The sequence below is a fragment of the Meles meles genome, chromosome 21 (assembly GCF_922984935.1).
Source record: "Meles meles chromosome 21, mMelMel3.1 paternal haplotype, whole genome shotgun sequence".
Taxonomy (NCBI): Eukaryota; Metazoa; Chordata; class Mammalia; order Carnivora; family Mustelidae; genus Meles; species Meles meles.
Window position 1 is genome coordinate 32,750,681 of NC_060086.1, and position 19,791 is coordinate 32,770,471.

General features: G+C 54.7%; 1 non-coding gene across 1 annotated transcript; it reads right to left on the reverse strand.

Annotated features, from left to right (window-relative positions):
• Positions 1-18,912: 18,912 nt before the first annotated feature.
• TRNAT-CGU lies at positions 18,913-18,984 on the reverse strand. Its single transcript has one exon. It is a non-coding gene; the product is annotated as a tRNA-Thr (tRNA).
• Between the last annotated feature and the right edge of the window lie 807 nt (positions 18,985-19,791).

A 19,791-nucleotide genomic window follows, 5' to 3' on the forward strand; every position in this document is an offset into this window, starting at 1 on the left:
CCCCCCGCCGCCTCCCCGCCAGGCCGACTCGGGGTCCCCTCATCTGCCCAGCAGGCCCTCTGACGGGCCTCTGACACCTTCTCCCCACTTTTGGGCTGCGACCCTTGCCCCACCAGCCTGGGTCTTCCTCGCTGCCCGATGAAGAGGGCTGGGGAAGGCAGCAGCGTGCAGGAGCGGCTTGTACAGCAGCGGGACAGGCTGCTGGCCCCGTGCCACGCCCCCTGGGCCCACCCCAAATGCAAGGATCCCGGAGAGGACTTCCAGCTGGCCTGCCAAAGCACAGCTCTGCCCCTGAACCTTCTAGACTCCCGTCTGCTCTCGCACAGGAGGATTTGCCCCAAGCCCCTAGGAAGGCCTCATCTGTTTCCCTCTGAGCATCCGGGAGGCTCTGCTTAGCAAAGTGGGGTTCTGCCCTTGCCAGAGAGCACGTGGTAAACGGGACAGTAAGCCCTGCAGCCTCTGGGGAGGCCACCCTCAGGAGCCAAACACCCCTCTTCTGGCCCACAAATGCTGCTGGCCAGAGGATAGACACCACCCCCACCCAGTGCACCTGTCTGGGGGCTCTTTTAGGCTCTGGTTCGCGCCTTTAAGGCAACGTTCAGGCCTGGGCTGGCCGCAGTCCAGGCTGCCTCAGGCAAAGATGCCAACAGGCCCGGGCACTGATCTCACGCACGATTCCAACAAGAGAGCCTAGTTTTCTGCACGCCTCTGAGAGCTTTCACACCACGCTGCACAGCTAAGTTCAGGCACAAGGCGGCCAACACCTCCCTGCCCTGCGGAGGCCAAGCAAAAATCCTGGACAAAGCTCCATCGTCCCCGTCTTCCGGGTACATTTTTAACATGGCTTTCTTGTGACACCAACAGCAATTTCACTTCCTGCGTGCGTGTGTCTCCCTTTCGTGGAGCGAAACAATTTTACAATTTTACCCCATGGTTCCTTAAATGCACATGCTTGATAGAAGAAGATGATGTACAATCCGAAACTTGAGGGCTCTGACTATAGATACTGACATGCCTCCTACAACCCCAGATGCCAGGCGGGAGACCAGACGAGGGCTGGGGGCTCAGGCAGGCGGCAGCACCCCAAAGCTCACTCCTTCCCAGCTCTCTATGTCATCCATCCTTTTGCTCGGAAAGCCTGCGTGGCTGCTGGGCCTGCAAAGTCGATGGCGGTTTACCTCATGGCCGTGTGGGGGTTTTGTTTCCCTTGTTCTGTGCATAAACAGCATGGGGCGGGGGCGGGGGGGACACGGGGACAGGGACACTGTACGTGTTCCTGAGTTTGGGATGCTGGGCAAGAGAGAAAATTCCAGAACAATGTTTCATTTTGTTGGTGTGTGCGCGTTTTGGGTTTTTTGTTGTTGTTGTTGCTTTTCTGGCAAGTGACTCTAAGGACCGAGTTTCCCTTAACCGTGATCTGGCTAATTTTTATCCTTAACCGCCCCCAACGAAGGAGCCGTATTTACTCCACGATCCCAATGAAAAGAGGGTGAGCTGATCTGCTACTAGAAAGCCGTACCTTTACCTGGCAAGAATCATCTTTCTGGTCTTAATTAAGGTGGAGTGTGTGTGTGTGTGTGTGAGAGAGAGGGAGTGTGTGTGTGTGTATTTGGGAGGTGGTGCTAGGCAGCAAGAAACAGAGTGTTCCCTTGTAGGGACTTTCCCACCTTTCATTGGTTTGAGTCATAAACGCCTGTTTTATTCTTAAGTATTTCTCTCGTCGCACTAACCCCTCTAGATCGCATTTTGCCTCTTCGAAACATTTGTGTCTTGATGAGATTCGCCAGATTGTGTATATTACTGAGAACTAAATCCAAAGTTTCTTTCTTTTTTTTTTTTTCTTTCTTTCTGAATCGACACCTCTGGAGGTGGGGGGTCGGGCTGGGGAGAGCAAGCCCTTAATGAAATTTCACACAGAGAGGCCAAAGGAGAAAAGCCAAAATGCGTTCAGCACATTTAGCAGTTCCTTGTTAATTTCTGTGTGTGTGTGTGTGTGTGTGTGTGTGTGTGTGTACGTGTACGCGTGCGTTTTCTTATTGCTGCAGGCAGGGAGAGAGAGGATGGTGGCAGAAATAAGCAAAGGAGCTGTGATTCTCTGCCGAAGTACCAGACCCAGGACTCCTCTCTGCAGAGTCCTGATTTGCAAGCCCCTCCCCAGGCCACCCTGCCTGTTTCCAGACTCCGAAGAGGGGAAAAGTTGCGCTAAATGTATTCAGAGCTACATGCGCCGTGTCAGGGGCAGCTGTGTGTGCGACTGCAAATGCTCGCAGGAAAGAAGACTCGCTTCGCACCCGGCACGAAACTCCGTCTGATTTTCCCCACTTCGCCATCCAGGCATGTTAACATACGGCTTCACCGCCTGGATGAGAGCTCAGTGTCTTGGCGCAATGTTCCACGTTCCGGCCTCGTTAATTCACGCAAAACCCCGGATTTGTACAAGTATCATTACAGGCTAATTTGGCGAGATATCCTTATTTAGCAAAGCAAATAGGATCTCACAGCTCTCTGGGGCTGCCGGGGAGGCAACGATTCAGCAAAGCACAAATACAATTCGTGTCACAACGTGACAATTTCCCATCAATGAGCCACGCTGGGACGGTGGACCCTCGGAAATTGTGCTGTTTCATCGTGTCCCCTAACAAAGAGAAAGAACTCGGGAAGTAAAGAACTGTTTTTGCCAAGGCCCCGGAGAGCAAATGTCATCTGTGTGTACATGTCTCCTGTCTGTTACACACACAGAATCTCCCATCAAGAACCCTGTGTTCCAAAGTTCTCCGGGTACAGCTCACTTTGCTGTTCGGTGCTGTGGACATGCGACTGAAATCCAGGTTTGCAAGTCAATCAATTTAAGGTATGTGGCTGTCTGTACAGGTCACAACCGGAGGGGAGGGGAGGGCAGGGGGGTGGGTGTGTGTGTGTGTGTGTGTGTGTGTGCGCGCGCGCGCGCTCTGGGCTGGGCATTTGTGCCCCTATCACCCTTGTTTTAGCTCCCGTGAACACACTATCCTGAGTTTCCTATAAAAATGGCTCAGAGCAAGGCACCAAAGAAATACTCTGTTAGAAGTCAGCAGAGGGGTGCTCCTGAAGACAGATCTAACTAACGTCATTACCATTCAGAGCTCCAGAGGTGTTTGATTTGGAGGGTGTCAAACAGGGATGCCACTCATTCCGTTCAAATCTTATGCTCTACGACATCTCGTTAAACCACTGAAGGAAGAAAAAAATAGTACGATTCCCTTATCTCTTTCTGGCCTCCCAAGGCAAGAGGCTCTTAAAAACTTAGCAGGTTCAACAAGCTGACTGGTGTGTGCGACCACACGTGCGTGCGCGCGCGCACACGCATACACACACACACACACACAGAGGAATATCCACCCCCCCCCCCAACAGCCTTTCACTTTTACCAAAAGTAGCAAACCTTCCCCCCTCCCTTCTCCAATCAGCTTTTAGACATGCAACTTGGAGATGTTAGCTCTTGGCTCTCTCTCCAGCGGCTGATGGGCCTGAGTCCCTCGATGTTTAGAATGACCCCAAAAGCGGGACTTTGTGGGCCAGTTGGATAAAACATAAACTCATCTCGCCCTCAAAACCCCGATTCTGGGACCACAGCCTCCAAAACCTTTCGAAAGAAGTGTGTTCCGTTCCACAGCTCACGGCCCCGAGGCAGGCGGCCTCGGAGGAAGGATTTTGGAGAATCCTGGATTATTAAAGGAAATCTCAGGTTTGCCTACAGAGATGACAGTTGATCTCACCGAAAAGCCAGGATGGTGGTGGGAGGGATAGGGGCTGGTATTTTGCCCACCCCCAAAGGCGGTACCTTTTCCCTCTCCTGCCCCCAGCCCCACAAGTTGGGCCCAAAAGCTTTCCCTGGGAAGATGTGAGGGCTGGGCCCCCAAAATGTCCCTCAGCAAAGCGCAAAAGGACTGCCCTCGGTGCCGCATCCAATCCCTACCCCCCACAGGGAGCTAAAGTTTAGTTATTTATGCCCTTAATTGTCCCTCATTAAAGTCAAATTTGCTGCTTGCCCAGATTGGGGGAAATTATTTCCACCTTAATAGCTCAATTAGCCTCTGGGTTCCGAAAAGGCCACCCCCCCTTTTCTCCCCATTTTAAACCCCCTCTCTTTTTCACAACTTCTCCTAAAAATAAATTATAAATATGGATGTGTCCTCAGAGGATCTGAGCGGCACATTCCAACGCTCCCCACGGTGGGGACTGGAAGCCGGAGAAAAAAGCAGAAAGGCCACTCCCCCCATCCCCAAATCAAAATGTCTCTCCCCCCAACCTTTTTGTACCCTAACTCTTGTCAGAGCAACACGGTGTGGTCTCGGGCCCTGGCACCCCAGTCTGCACCCCAGAATCTAGTTGTGTGTGTCGCCCCCTCCCCCCCAACCCCGGGCTCCTGCCCATCAAAACCTAAGCCAACGTGCTATGGCCGCCTGCTCCTCGGGGGTAGGGAGGGAGGGGGCAGCCAACTTTACTTCGGGGAGGCGATAACTCTCTGGGGACTGTCCTCCCCTGCTTTGCCGGCGATCCCCCGGGCCCGGGCCGAGCCAGCGAGGCCCGCGGGGCGCACGTGGAGTGGCGGGGCGCGGCGGGCACGGACCGGCGAGCGGGCGGCCTGCTCTCGGCGCGGCATTGATATCGGGGTCACGCAGCGAGTCAGTTTCCCGCACGGGCTTTCCGGGGTGGGGGCGGGGTGGCTGCCTTTCCAACCGCCCAGTAATTTCCAAGCCCCAGCATCGGGGAGGTGGGGGGCTGCCTCGCCCCGATCCCACCTCCTCGCCTAACACGCCCCTCTCGGGAGCCGGGGAGGGGGCCGGGGAGGTAGCCCAGCCCCGCCGCCTCGGGGGGCGGCAGCGGCGGCGGATCGCAGCCCAGACAAGCGTCTAGCGCCGGGTCCTCGGAGAGCCGGGCGCTGCCCCCGCCACCACCTCCCCGCTCGCGTCCCCACCCGCCCCCCCCCAAGGCGGCCGCCCCGCACCCCCGGGCCCGGGGGCCTGGGCACCCACCTGCCGCGGCCCCCGCCCCGGCGCGGGGGGAGGGTGCCATGCAGGCAAGAGGGGGACACTCACCGCCGCTGCCTCCTCCGGGGGCGCAGGGGGGCCCCCCGGGGCTGCGCCTTCCTGGGCTCCCGGGAGGCGTGCGCGGGGCGGGGGGCGCCCGCGGGCCCTGCAGCCTCCGCCTCGATTGGAGCCCAGCCTCAAATCCTTCACCGCGGGTGTGGGGGGGGTGACTTCCAGAGAAAGATCCCACCCCTCCCTCCCCAGACAAGATCCAAGTGATGGGCGGGGGGCGTAGAAAATCCTTTTCTGCGGAGAGCACGGAGCCGACGGGGCTGCACCCGGCCTCCACGGTCCGCTGCCGCCACAAAGCCGCGCCCCCGCCCCCCCCCTCGCTCCCCCCCCTCCCCCGCTTCCCCCCCCCCACGCCCTATGGCCGGCCCGGGGCGGGGGCTGGGCCGGCCCGGGGTTGGCGGCGCTGGGGAGGCGGCGGCGGCCCAGGCGGGGCGGCTCCTCCCCTGCCCGGGAGAGAGGGCGAGAGCCTGGAAGCGGCGCGCGCCCGCCTGCCCGAGTGGGGGCTGGGGCGGGGGGGGTGCCTTCCTAGAAACCCTCGCCAAATATAGTCAGCGCATAGGGGCATTCCTAGAAATGCGGCGGCGACGTCAGCCTCGACCTGTGGGGGCAGAGCCTGGGGTTCTCCAAACTGGGGTGTGGGGGGGCAGACGGACGAGGGAGGGAGAGATTCCCCATTTCCAACACCCCATGGGCCGGAGGAGGGAGCCTGGGCTGGGCCTCCCTCCTGGGGGCGGGCCTCCACACGCGCTCCAGGGATCCCTCCGCTGGGGTGCAGGGTGCCTGAATGGGGACACATCTACTTAAGATTCAGACTCGCCCCCAGACCGGCTAGCCTCTTTTGGGAACAGGCAGTGACAGTCCCAGCAGGCGCTTTTAGCCGTTCCCCCCATTTTCATCGTCCCGTGAACAAACACGGGAAGTTGGAGCAGCACCCAGACGGGGCCCCCACGCCTGGTCACCACCCTAATCCTAACCTGCTCTGTGATAACTGGCGTCCCCTGGAGCCCCCAGTTTTGGAAACAGGACGGACATGCTCTGTTCCCAAGAACTCCCCAAATACCAACCCGCTTTCAGGCCAAAACATAAAGTTGTGCTTCCCCCCCTCCTCCCAGCTGCCCCTGTCCCGGTTCCGATGTCACTTTGGTGCTGCTTTGGAAATGGGGAGTAGGGCATTGAGGGTAACTTCTCCACCTGGTGAAGATCTGTCGCCTGGCGTGACACCGCTTCCATAAGCTACATAAGGTTCCCACGGTGAGAGGGACCCTTTCCTACAGCTCAGCCCCTCCTGAAATCTGCCCCACCTGCATCCCTTGCCCTGGGACGCGCCCCCACCCATCATCCTACAAGTGTCCCCTCTTGCCCCAAGAGGATCCAAATACCGGAGACATGACTTGTCCCCTCTACTGACCAGCCTCTTTTCGAGCAAATGTGACAGACAGCACTGAGCCTCCCAGGATCATAAAAAATGTATTTGCTGTCCTCTGTTGGCCAACACGCGTCACACTCAGAAAACACATCGCCCAACCCAGTGGGGCCTCCTGATGCCATCAAGGGGATCCCAGGGACCACAGCCAGGAGGAGTGAGCTGGGTAGACCCCTCTTCTTCTTCCCTGGGGGGTACCCCTCCTCCTCCCCCCCCCACTTTTGGTGGGGAGGGAGAGGGGCAGTCCTGGTTTGTAGTCACTGTACTGATCTTTGACCCACGGCTTTGTGTCTCATGCCCCTTCTCTCTGGCAGGGTTCTAATTCCAGAAGCCTGGAGGGCAGGGCTCAGAGAGAGGCAAGGAAGGCTGTGGTGGGGAGGGCTCTGGGTTCACGGGAGCGGAGGGACCCCTAGGGGATAGTTTCTTCCATAGCAACTTGGAGGGGAATGTGGCACAAGGAGGAATAGGTCAGATGCCACGGCTGATTACTGATAATCACCGGTCCCCATTTGCTCCCGAAGACTTACTGTGCGCCAAGTGCGGAAGTATACTAGCTTGCTGAGCTCTGCCCATTTTCCGGAGGAAACAACTGAGACTTTGAGGTCAGTTGTTTTTGGATCCCAAGCTTGCTGTGTGCCAGGCCCAGAGCTGATGCTGTCCACAGGGGCAAACAGGACAGGTCCCTGACCTCAAGGTGTCTGGGTCAGGGCACCATGAGCGACCAAAGCTGGGCCAGGGCATCCGCCTGGGTTCTCCCTGCTAGTCCTCCTGGCATGTGGTCTCCATGAAGACTGCATTGCCTTTGCAGCCTCTCTTATGGGGTAGGGCGCTTGAGAGGCTGGGCTCCCCCTACTGCTTCTCACCAGCAGGGAGACCCTGGTCGCTGCTGAGCCTGCCTGGGCCTCCTCAGCTTCCTCATCTGTAAAGTGGGAATTTTAATACCTGCCTTATAGGACTCTCCTGGGGCTTAAATGAATCAAATACCCTGGTAGGGAGGGGTACTTGGCATTTTTCCCCCCATGGCTTCCTATAAAGATTTTCTTTTTATTTATTTTGTCTTTAAAAGTTGCAGGTTTTGGGCGCCTGGGTGGCTCAGTGGTTTAAGCCGCTGCCTTCAGCTCAGGTCATGATCTCAGGGTCCTGGGATCAAGTCCCACATAGGGCTCTCTGCTCAGTGGGGAGCCTGCTTCCCCCCCTCTCTCTGCCTGCTTCTCTGCCTACTTGTGATCTCTCTCTGTCAAATAAATAAATGAAATCTTTAAAAAAAAAAAGTTGCAGTTTTAAGTCCCATTAACAGAAAATACGTAACAAAAATATCCCAACAAGGGAAAAAAATATTCAGAAATGCTGCAAAAATTGGCCTCATGGACATAGTCTCAGAATTTTCATCAATACAGCCTCCTGTGGAAATTAATTATATGACATTTAGATAAGTGTCTCCCAGTCACTCTTCACAGCGAGCACCTGTGGACAAGACGCCCCTCCCAAGCCAACCAGGGCCCTGCCTTGACTTTGTACGTTAAAGCACCCTAGGGACGCCTGGGTGGCTCAGTGGGTTAAAGCCTCTGCCCTTGGCTCAGGTCAAGATCCCAGCGTCCTGGGATCGAGTCCCACATCGGGCTCTCTGCTCAGCAGGGAGCCTGCTTCCTCCTCTCTCTCTGTCTACTTGTGATCTCTGTCAAATAAATAAATAAATAAAATCTTAAAAAAAAAATAAATAAAGCACCCTAAAAGATGTCCCCCAATCCCTCGGAGGGCTGCTGTTGCCCATGCTGGCTCAGCGTCCTGCGACCCATGCCGGTGGCTGGCCTGACATCCAGTTAAGCCAGACTTGGGGAAACACCCCACTCTTTGGCCAGAAGCTCCAGGGGCCCACTCTGGCCTTCTCCCAGGAAGAGGTTCCACCTGCACCCAGGTTTCTGGCCGGGAGAAGATGCCAGGGCCCAGGCCAGAAGTACAAAGTGGCCATCCTGGGCAGAAGGAGCCTCCGGGAAAGGCCTGGACTCCTGGTACCCTGCCCCGTCCAGCACGTGGCAGGGCGAAATCAAGTTTTGTTAGGAATAGCAGGAAGAAGGAAAAGTACTAAAAGAGAGGCTGGGCAGGGGTGAGCACTGGGACTGCAGTGACGTCCCATCTGTGAAGATGTGGGGCTTCTCAGGAGGCTGACAGCCCTAGGCCCTGGGTAGACAGAAAGACAAACTGCTCCTTGGTGAGACTGAGGGCTCTTTGCTTCTTGGTCTGCTGGGGACCCGACCCTCGCCTGCTAGACACAAAGTGACACAGACCGGTTACAAAGGCCAGTTAAGAAAGGCTTCGCAATGGAAAGAGATGCCAGAGATCAATCAGGCCGTGACCTTGGACAAGTTCTCGGCTGTCCTCACTGGTAACAATGGGGCTGTTTAAGAGAGTGAAATCACACGATTTGCATGGAGTGCATCCTAAGCACTCCGTAAATCAATCGTGGCATCGGTCCATCCCTGTTAAATGGGAGTGGGGAACCTGTCCCATTTAACCATTTAATGCCTCTGGACATTAGGGGTGGATGCAGAAGGGGTTCTCCCTGGTCTCTAAGTTGTGGACACCAAAGCGGGAGCAGTACCACGGACTGGATGGGTAGGTTGGTCTGGTCCAGCGTGACCTGGTCACTTGGAAATGCAAAGTCAATGCCTTGGAATTCCAGCAGAGTGGCCAAGCTGTGTCAGGAACCTGGAAGAATGTTCCACACGCAACCCAGGTAGACACGGAGGACTCGGAGGCCGTCTCCTTCTGCACAGACCTTCTCTCTGGAACCCACTTGACCGTGGGCCTAGCGCTGCCGCTCAGACCAACCAGTACCGACTTAAAAATCAATACTCTTGGCTTTGAAGTGTTTTGACCAGAGGTTGCCACTGGCAGCCCACAGGCCAAGTGGAGCCCGCAGACGTGTTTCTTTTGGCCCGCAGACCATTTAAAATAATAATAGTAAATTTGGTTTGGTTGCCAACATTTTTCAATCAGGAAATTTAGTATTTTTAAAAATCCAGATTTCTGGCTTCTCTTAAAAAAAAAAAATCGGTGGATCAAGAGATTTGGCAATGGTGGGCCCGCATTGCCATGGGGCCACGGCTGGTCATAAAGGAGCGGCCAGTGGTAGAACGTCAGTCAGGGAAGGCTAGCTGCTATAACAAATAATCCCACACTTCCAGTGGCTCACCACGGTACGCTTTTAGTTCTTGTTTGGATCACAGCCCAGGAAGTCGGGAGCAGGGAGATCCACAGGTTCATTAGAAACCCAGGTGCCTTTTATTTTGAGGCTCGGCATCTTTTTCAAAAATGTTTTAAAATATATTTTTTAAAGATTTTATTTATTCAAGAGAGAGAAAGTGCAGGGTAGGGGTGGGGCAGTGGTAGAGGGGCAGAGCGAGATAGAGAAAGAGTCCCAAGCCGGCTCCATACTGAGTGTGGAGGCCAATGGGGGACCCACCCGATCCCACGGCCCCAAGATCATGACAGGTGCTCTGATATCTTCTAGGGCTACATTCTTTCTCCATGAGCTGGGTGGGGGCTACAGGGAAAGCAAACCAGCTTTTAAATGCATCAGCTAGGAAGTGTCCTACATTGGTGAGCACTAGTCATGAGGCTCAACAAATACCCCAAGAGGCTGTGAAATGTGGTGCCTGGCTCAGAGACCAGGAGGATGAGGAGGCTTATGGACCACCAGTGTCTCTGTTTCAGGTGGCTGTCCCAGATCCTTCCACAACTCGGTCATGGAAATTCTCTTCTCATTGTTCTTCCTCACCCCTCTCCAGCTCAGCTCTTTGGCTCAGAGGAAACCACCAGTCATTGGTTGGAGAATAATCTTCTGATACAATCCCAACCAATGAGAGATGATGAATTTGGATGTGATGGCTGGAACCGCAGCAGCCATTTTGGGCCAGGCTTGAGAGTGAAGCTGACATGCAGATGGCAGAGAAGAGAGGCGGAAGGAACCGTGTCTCTAGTGGCCTGAAGGAGTTGCTGAAACATTCAATTAAGAGACCCACCGTACCTCTAGACATCCTGGTAAATACCTTATAAATGTCCTTATTTTTTAAAGGCAGTTTCAGATGGGGCAGCCCTTGTTCCTTGTAGAAAAAAGTATCCCAAGTGCTAAGGGCATACTTCCTGCCTGGCTGGATTTGCTTAGGTCGTCTGCCTGGTCATAGAGGTATTTGAGTTTTGACCCCTTGACTTAAAATTCTTTCTTCTTGCAATGCAGAGCTGAGGTCAATGAGGTCAATGAGGCCAACCTTCATGGCCTGGAATAGAAATTTCCCCGTGTCTATCCCTGGAGAATGCAATGTGCAACTTTCACTGCTGCCTGGGACCACATGGTCCTATTCGGGGCCCGGATCTCCACCTGCATCTTGGGGATACAGTGATCCCTTTGTGACAGTGACAGCAAGATGTCCTTGGAGTTTAGGACCTCATGCTGGTCAGAGGCTGGTGACCATTCCTAATGGCAGTGGCCTGTCCCCAAGTCTCTTAAGAGAGTCCCTGAGATGACTGGTTTCTTTTGACCGAGGGGTTTTCTGGGTCATTGGATTTTCAGTGATTAAACTGGGACAGTCCCAGGAAACCAGATGGCCGGCCACCTTACCTCTCCTGGATAGGGGATGTGGGAAGAGTAGAGAGTTGCTGGTTCAGGTCTGTCACGGAGAGGCTGTCACTGGGGAAGGAAAGAGAGTAGAATCTTTTGAATATTCACAGCTGGTGCCCAAAGACTCTGGGTTAGCCTTGTGGGCAAGGGCTTCATATGCCCTTCAGGGTAATGGGCGATGGGACTAGTCGAAAGGAACCTAGACATCATGGAGATGCATTAGGAAGGGATACATAGTCTGAGAAAGACTAGGTTATGGAGGTGACAAGTGGAGACTTGGGCAGAAGAGAGTCATCCCAGCTTACAGGGGAAGGGCAGGTGGGGAATGGGGGAGGGGTGGGCAGGGAAAGGGGGTGGACAGAGTCTGGAGAGGCCAAGGCCAAAGGCGGCTTCCTACCAGATGGGCTGGTCACGGAGACAGTGGGAGAATACTTAGAGCCATTGAGTTGGATTATTGGAGCCTCTCCCCACTCATGCCCGCCCTGGTAGCTTCTAGAAGGCCACGGGGGACACTGAAAAGGCTGTTCAGCTCCCTTCTGATATCAGACTCCTGTGGCCTTGGAATGCCACATTGTGCCAATGTCTGCATAAGTCCGAGGCTGGGAAGGCTTGTTCTGGGAAAAGCCCAGGGGTGGGCCATTTCTACCTCCGCACACAGGCCTCCGGTCCAGGTCCCAAGGCCAGTCCATCCTGCGGAACCTGGGGAGCGCACCTCCTCTCTCTTTCTCTCAGTGATGCCATCTGTACAACGGCCGTAGCATTTTCCTCACTGTGTAACGTGCCAGGCGGCATGATGTGTGTTAGACACCACGAGAACCACACTTTTGTTTTGTATTGTTTTTGCCATTAATTGTGAGGCATTTCGAGCCAATGAGTCAACGGCAAACAACAGAGAATAAATTAACAAACACCTCTGTGCCACCGCCCAGCGTAAGTAATACAGGAATCAAATCCAATCAAATGCAAATTCAGTGAATCCCTCACTCGCGGCCAGGTCTGGGATCCCCAGAGACAACGCTGTCCTGAGTGTTAGACACTGTCCCACTAAGGCAGGTCTTTACAATGTTTTTACCACCTATGAGGCCAGAAACAAACAGGGCTTTGTTTGCACAATGTTTACGCTGTATAAACGGCATCATCTTTCTCTGCCTGCCTTTTTTTTTTCTTTTTGCTCCACATTTTGCAAGCTTTCTCCATGTCGTTGGATGGAGTTACCGTTTATTTCTTTGAACGGCTGAACTTTTCTCTTCTGTGAGCATTTGCTCCACAGTTTGCTTTTCGGTTTTCCTGGACGGACATTCAGCTCTTCCCAGCAATGCTGCTGAGAACAGCCTTGTGTACACGAATGTCCGCAAGCCTTGCAGAGGCCAGAGGAAGGTCCCTGGGTCTTATTTACCTGGGTTTTTCAGAAACGTGGTGGCTTTTAGCTTGGCATGGACTCTCCAGTTTCCCTCAGGCCCCTCGAGTCCTTGTTGCCTTATTCCCTAAAGGTTTCACATGTCCACACAGCCCATCTGGCTCCTCTGGGCATTTGAGCTTTTAGCCTCTCATCTCTTGGGAAATGCATGGGTATGTAAGCCAGTAGTTGTGATATCGTGCGGTAGGTGCTAGAGAAACAATAAACTCAAGGTGCTGGTGGTGTGTCAAGGAAAGAGCAGCTCCAACCAATGCACTGAGGGATGATTCAAAATAGTAGTTAAGTTAATAGTGGGACAAAGTTTTGTGGTGTGTGTAGGAGTTTTCCAGGAAGCTGGAGATGGAGAAAGGTCATTCATTATAGGGGGAGGGAACAGCATATTTGCAGGCCCCCAGGATAAACCTGAATTGAATATATACTAAAGACTGGTGTAAAACAAGAGCAAGAGGGAGCACTGGAGGAGGGACACTTGAGGCCTGAAATGCCATGCTGAGGAGTTGGGATTTATCCTGGTGGTGGTGGGCATCTTGTGAAGGATGTAAAGGATAGAATCATGAGAGTGACATATTCACTGTTGTGTTGGAGAGAGGTCAAATGTCAACGGAGGATGGAAGAGAGGCAGGATGGAAAGCAAATGATACCAGTTAGGAGTCTATTGCAACAGTCCAAGCACCAGTCATCAAAGAAGAGATGGAGCAGGGGAAGTTGAAACCAATACACAGTAGGTGACTAGAGAGAGGTTTAGGCACGGACCAAGTGGATGAGCAGGTGAGGGAGGAGGGGTGCGTCAAGGGTTGAGGTAAGCAGAACCATGGCCTCCCAAATTTGGGAGAACCTATGAATTTGCTGTGTTTCGTGGCAAAAGGGACTTTGTATTTAAAGTTATAGACTTTTTAAAAGGAGGATGAGTCTGGATTATCCAGGTGGGCCCAATCCAAAATCTGGAGCCCTCCCAAGTGGAGAATTTTCTTTGGCTTGCAGGAAGCAGAGAACTTTTTTTTTTTTTTTTTTTTTTTGGCTTGCATGAGAAAGATGCAGAAGGCGAGGCAAGATCTGAAATGTACAGGGGACTTGGCGCAGATATCAGGACACTGCATGCAAGGACTGGAGAGAAGCCTTGAGGCACCGAGGACACAGAGCCCATTTCTACCAGTGCAGGGACCCGGATCTGGCCAGCCACCCGAGAAAGCACGGAACCAGATTCCTCCAGAACGTCTGATCATAGCCCGGCTGCTCACCACCTTGACTTTTAGACTTGGGTGAGACCCAGAACCCACCTGCGCTTCAGACCTACAGACACGGACAGAGAAAAAGACGCTGCGGTTTTAAGTGACTACGGTTGTGGTGACTTAGTCCAGTGGCGGGAGAAGACGAGTGCAAGCCTGGGTCTGTCCCCAGCATGGCCTTCTCGTCCTCACAGGGTGGAGAGAGAGAGAGAGAGAGCGCACGCGTGCGAGCACGTTCGTATTTCATCCTCTTTTTTAAAGATATGAATTCCATCCTGAGGGCCTCACCTTCATGACCTCATCCCCTCCCGATTACCCCCAAAGTCCTACCCCCTAATATCATCACACTGGGGATGAAGACTTTGACATATGAATTTGGGGTGTGTATGTGTGTGACATGAATGTTTAGCTCCTAACAACTGGAAGGACTCACTTTCAAGGTCACACGGCTGCTCACAGAATTCAGTTCCTTGTGGCCCATTGGACCCAGGCTTCCATTTCTTGCTGGTTGTTGGCCGGAGGATGCCTTCCATTCCTGGCCATGTGGGCCTCGCCAGCATGGCCGCTCACCCCATCTACCCAGCAGGAGGGGTCTGCTATCCAGAAGCAGCATCACGTCCCCTTTGCCGGATTCCGTTGGCTGGAAGCAGGTCACAGTCTTCCCACTTAAGGGATGACACAGGGTGCAAATACCAGAAGGCGAGTATCACAGGGTATCGCGGAGTCCGCCCGCCAGCACTTCTCCAAGGAAGTGTTTCCAGAATTGTCGAAGATCTTACATGCCGCCAGGCATCGAGTTCCGGGGTTCTTCGGTGCCCACAGGGAGGGAAACATCAGCTCTGCCCACCTGAGTGAGGGGGGCAGCGTGGGGGGCAGGGGGCAGAAGGGAGCATGTCTTGGGAAGCGATCGTCCTGCGCCAGCCTGGTGATTTGCAAAAGCAAAACTCAAGTAGATGTAACGCAAACAACGTCTGGTGCTTCTCGGGGCTGCCACAATATTTTCTTTTAAGTGCTACTCATGCCTGAAATATGCTTCTGGTTTTGAAATGTGGTTCTCAACTCAGGCATGACTACAGATCACTCACTCTCTTCTTAAGAGGGCCGTTTTTTATTCTTTAATGTAGGTTTTCAAAGCCCATGATGTCATTCCAGATGGGAGACCGACCAGGGCGGTGGACCCAAGGCCTCTCCTTTGAAGGGGTCAGTTCGGATGACGAGAGTGGGCTTTCTCCCTGCATACTTGGCATCTCGTCTACACGGTGTGAGCTCTGTGTGAACCCCTGTGCCTTCCTGCGCCCTGACACCTGTGTACTCTTCATATTTTCCCCCTTTTCCAGGTAAGTTTGTAAGTTTTTGCTGCAAAAATAATGACCCTGAAAGTGACACGCTTCTCTCTCTGATGCCGTGATAACAGGAAAGCCATTGGTCATTGGGTCTGTAATTCCCCGCCTCCCCTCCCTCTACCGGGAGGTCTCCATGGCCAACAGCAGGACAGGGAGCCTTCTATGCAGGGGAGAGGGGCGCGGGGGGTGGGCGGTGAGTGTTCTTTCTGAGAAACCAACATAAAAATCCACACATGTGTGGATAAATATGCTTATTTATTTTTTACGAAGACATCCCCTAAAGTTACATTATACCAGATGGAGAAATTCTAGAGATCTGTAGAACAGAATGATTATCGTTAGCAAATTTGTCGGGAGGGCGGATCTCGTGTTAAGTGTTCTCATCGCGTACACACAAAAAGCAAAGGGACCCGGGAAAGTTGGAGGCCATGGTATGTCTACCACCTGGACCCTCATGGTGGTTTCCCCGGGCGTGTCCATATGTCCACACTCATCCAGTTCTCTACGTTCGATACGTGTGGGTGTTTCTGTTTATCAGTTATACCTCGATCAAGCTATAAAACAAACCCCCCCAAAAGCAGGACACGGCTTTTATTGCTAAATTAATCTCCAGATCCATCAATCAGTCATTCCTTTTAAAGGCTGCCCCATGACACCATGACCTGGATGGACCGCCCTTGACATCCTGGCTGGTGGAGGGTTACCACGTTGCCATCAGAAGGACTCCACCAGAGGAGAAGCAAGTGAGTGTGTATCGTTCCAATTTTAGAATGGGAGAAACTGAGGCCCGGAGAGATTACGTGGAGGGTGTATGGCCCCCACAGGTTTCTGGTAGAGCTAACTCTGCCCTTGCTCCATGCTGCCACCTGGTGTCACTGTTGAAGTTTGCTCCCGCACAGCTTCTGCGGACCGACAGCCCTTCCTCCTCCTCAAGGTTAGGATCCTGGGCTCCCTCTTAGGCTTCAGAATTCTTATTTAACCTTTTTCTGCCGCTGCCTCTCACGATCTGTCCTTACCCAGCTCCCAATGCAAACCCACCTTCTCTGCAGTGGTCAAGTTCACACAGCGGGTCTCAGGGGATCAAGGCTCAGTTACCTCTCCTCCAACCCCAGTGCAGGGGGCTTCTTTATCTTTCCCTTTACATATCCGAAGCAGATCAGAGAACCATTCTTTTTTTTTTTTTTAAGATTTTATTTATTTGACAGACAGAGGTCACAAGTAGGCAGAGAGGCAGGCAGAGAGAGAGAGGAGGAAGCAGGCTCCCTGCAGAGCAGAGAGCCCGATTTGGGGCTCGATCTCAGGACTCTGGGATCATGACCTGAGCCAAAGGCAGAGGCTTTAACCCACTGAGCCACCCAGGTGCCTCCCAGAGAACGATTCTTCACAGAGCAAACACAGTTGACTTCAAGCCGACTTCCAGAAATTCGTAGAAAAGTTCTAGAAATCCAAACATGGCTTTCTATATTCATGAACACAAGTGGTTTAAATCGACATAAAATGGCTTGCTTATTCAGACACATAATCAGCGTTACGCATTTAAGTGGAAAGAGGACCCAAATTCAGAGTTTTGGGGGCTGATTCGGCAGTGTATGCCAAACTGTGGGTTTTTTTTTTTTCTACTGAAGATTTTGTTTATTTATTTGGCAGGGAGAGACACAGCGAGAGAGGGAACACAAGCAGGGCGAGGGGGAGAGGGAGAAGCAGGCTTCCCAGGGTAGGCGGATGGGGGCCTGGATCCCACGACCCTGGGATCATGACCTGAGCCATCCAGGCGCCCTCACCTCACCCCTACAGCTTCTCCACATATAAATACATGCCATTAGATATTTTGTGCGGGGTGGGGAGATGGAGAATGGTACTTAGAGTGCTTTACGTAAATTGCCTTTTTCTAAAGTCCATGCATCATGGGGGGCCCAGAGGGGTGTAGGGTGGGGCAGGGAAAGTATTAGGGGTGCTTTCCTAGGATGATGTCACCTAGGAATGCTGCTTCACTCTTTGAAGGGAAGGACAGGAAAATCTCTGCCAACGACTAACCGCCCCCCCACCCCCACCCCATACTGGCCTACCTGCTGGGGGCAGTGTGGTTTTCTGTTTAACAGGAAAGGCTATTTAGGGTTATTTTTAACAGGGAGGAACCTAAGTGCTCTTTTGTGACCCTCCTTCAAAAAAGAAATAAGTGGGTGCCCAGTGGAGAGAAGAGGACACTCATTCAATCATTATCTGTTAATTCTGGATCGTTCTAAGGCGGTGCCTTAGATCGTTCTTAGGCGGTGTTCTAATAGGTTATCTTTGGGTTTGTGGGCTCTGGAATGAATCTGGGGGGGGGGGAATTGCACGTAAGACAGTCATCTGGAAAATCAAACAAGGTTAACGTTTACAGGATAGAAATGAAGTTTTCAACAGCTCCCCGATTGGACCCCCGCCCCCTCCACCCCCACGGAGAGGAATGACCGTTCATTTGGTCCAGCCAGGGAGGGAGGGGGCCAGCCACCCCAGCATCAGCAAGACCCGGAAATGCAGAGTCTCCAACTGCACGGAAGAATCAGCTAGCCCCAGGCTGAAGCGTGAGAAGCCTCCTTGTTCACTCCTTTCACGTGCGTGAGCTCCCGCCTTTGCACACATGCACACGCACGTGCCCCTGGGTTTAGAGCCTGGCTCTCTTGCTCGAAGAGCGGCTCCCCGTGGGGCCCGGCACCATCAGCAGCCCGTGGGAGGGAGGTAGAAATGCAAGGGGTGAGGCCCCAGCTCGGATTTACTGAACTTGGGAGCGCTGGAGATGGGGTCCCGCGACCCGCGTTTGCCCAGGCCCGGGGATGCTGATGAAGGCTGGCACGGCGGGGGCTCTTACCCCCTGGCCGCTCCTGCCTGGCTCCCCGCCCCCCATCACAGCCCCAACCCCACTCTCCCCATCAGAGGGAGCCCGCCCAGATCAGGCTGGTGCACCAAGGTACCCCCACCCCCCACCCCAGTCCAGCCCCCGACTCCCTTAGGAATGTCAGGCTGACCCAGGTTTGCCCGAGCTAGGTCAAGCCGGCGTTCAGGCGACAAATAGGCCAGCGCCACGGGGGGTCGAGGTCACTCGACTCGTTACGTGCCAGTGAAATGCCCTCGAGCAGCCGCGTGGTGCGTCCTTCCGCGGTGCAGAGAAAACAGGTTCCCCGCGACCCCAGCTCGGTTTCCTGGGGCCGCCTCGACCGCCCGCGCGTGTGGCAGCGGCTTCGCAGCCGCCTCCGGCCGGCACAAACCCGTTTCCCAGAAGGGCAGACGGAGGCCCAGACCGGGCTTAGGTTCCCGCGTCCCGACGTCCCCGCGTCTGGGCAGGATTTCCTCTCTAACGCGGCGCCTGCAACGGATTTCGTTTTAAAAATAGCCGGCAGCTGACTCTGGGCGTGGGCCCGGCTTCAGGCCGCGGCAGTCCTCTCATTAGAGGATGAAATTGCACTTGAATGTGGAGGGGAAGCTCGGTGGCTCCCCAGTCCAGTGCCCGCAGCTGGAGGGATTTTTTTTTTTTTTTGCCCGGGGCCACGGGTGTCCGGGGGACCCGCAACTTCCCGCAGCGGGGAGGGGGGTAAGGGGCGTTGATTTGCAGCGAGCTGACCGAGTTTGCAGAAGCTGCGGGGCCAGACTACCCCGACTCTCACCCCCCGCGAGACGGGGAGCAGAGCGTGAACCCAAACGGGGTGAAAACAGTGGGCCGGCTCTGCACGGCTCTAGACGCGAAACACAGGAGGCGGGCTCTGCGATGGACACTCTGGAAAAGTGATCCCACAGCCTAAAAAGTCTCCCCGCTAAGGAAGAGAAACAGCCAGGCACGGACGGGGTTCGAACCCGTGATCTTCGGTTTACGAGACCGACGCCTTACCACTTGGCCACCGCGCCTGCGTTAGAATGGCGGCTCCGCGAGCCTCTATCCTGGCGTCGCTCCCGTGCGCTCGCCCCGCGGGCACGAGCGCAAGCGCGAGCGCGCCCGCGCGGCCCCGCCCTTCCTTGCGGCCGGCGGGGCGGGGCGGGGCAGGGCGAAGCTCCAGCTGGCGCGCGCCGGACGCTCCCAGCAAGCTCCCGCCGACCGACCCGCCGGTCTTGCCGGGTTCCCGCGTGCGCTGGGGCGCTGGTCCCGGAGTCCCCACTGCCACGGCAAGAGGCGTGTCCGGAACTCGGGAGCCTTCGGGACGCTTGTCGGCGACACAGTCGGCGTTCGAATCCCAGCTCCTCCAGACTGAGTCCGAGACCTTGGACGGCCGGCGCGCGTCGGAGCCTCAGTTTCCCTTCTGGGGGCGAAACACCCGGAAGCGGAGGAAACGTGGCGGTTCCCGTGGCCAGCCCGACAGCCCGGGCGCCCACGGCCGCCCTGTGCGGAGCCCACGCTCGGCAAGGGTTGTTGCATGAATGCGTAAGTGTTAAAGAAGTCAAAAGCCCAAAGCTCCTTGTCCCCCAAATTGCCGCGGTTGAGCCCAGGGTGCGTGCCTCGTCCCGGGCCATCAGCATCACCTGGGAGCTTGCAGCCCTGCAACTTCGCCTGCTCCCTACCCCCGCCAGATTAGACCCGCACGTGCGACCTGCGCTTTCCCAGGTCCTCCAGGTGATGTGGATGCGCGAGGAACTGCAGAGCCCCGCTGCTCCCGATAGCTGATAGGCACACGCATATGCTCAAATGTATTTATATTCTCCGCTTGTCTTTATACAAAC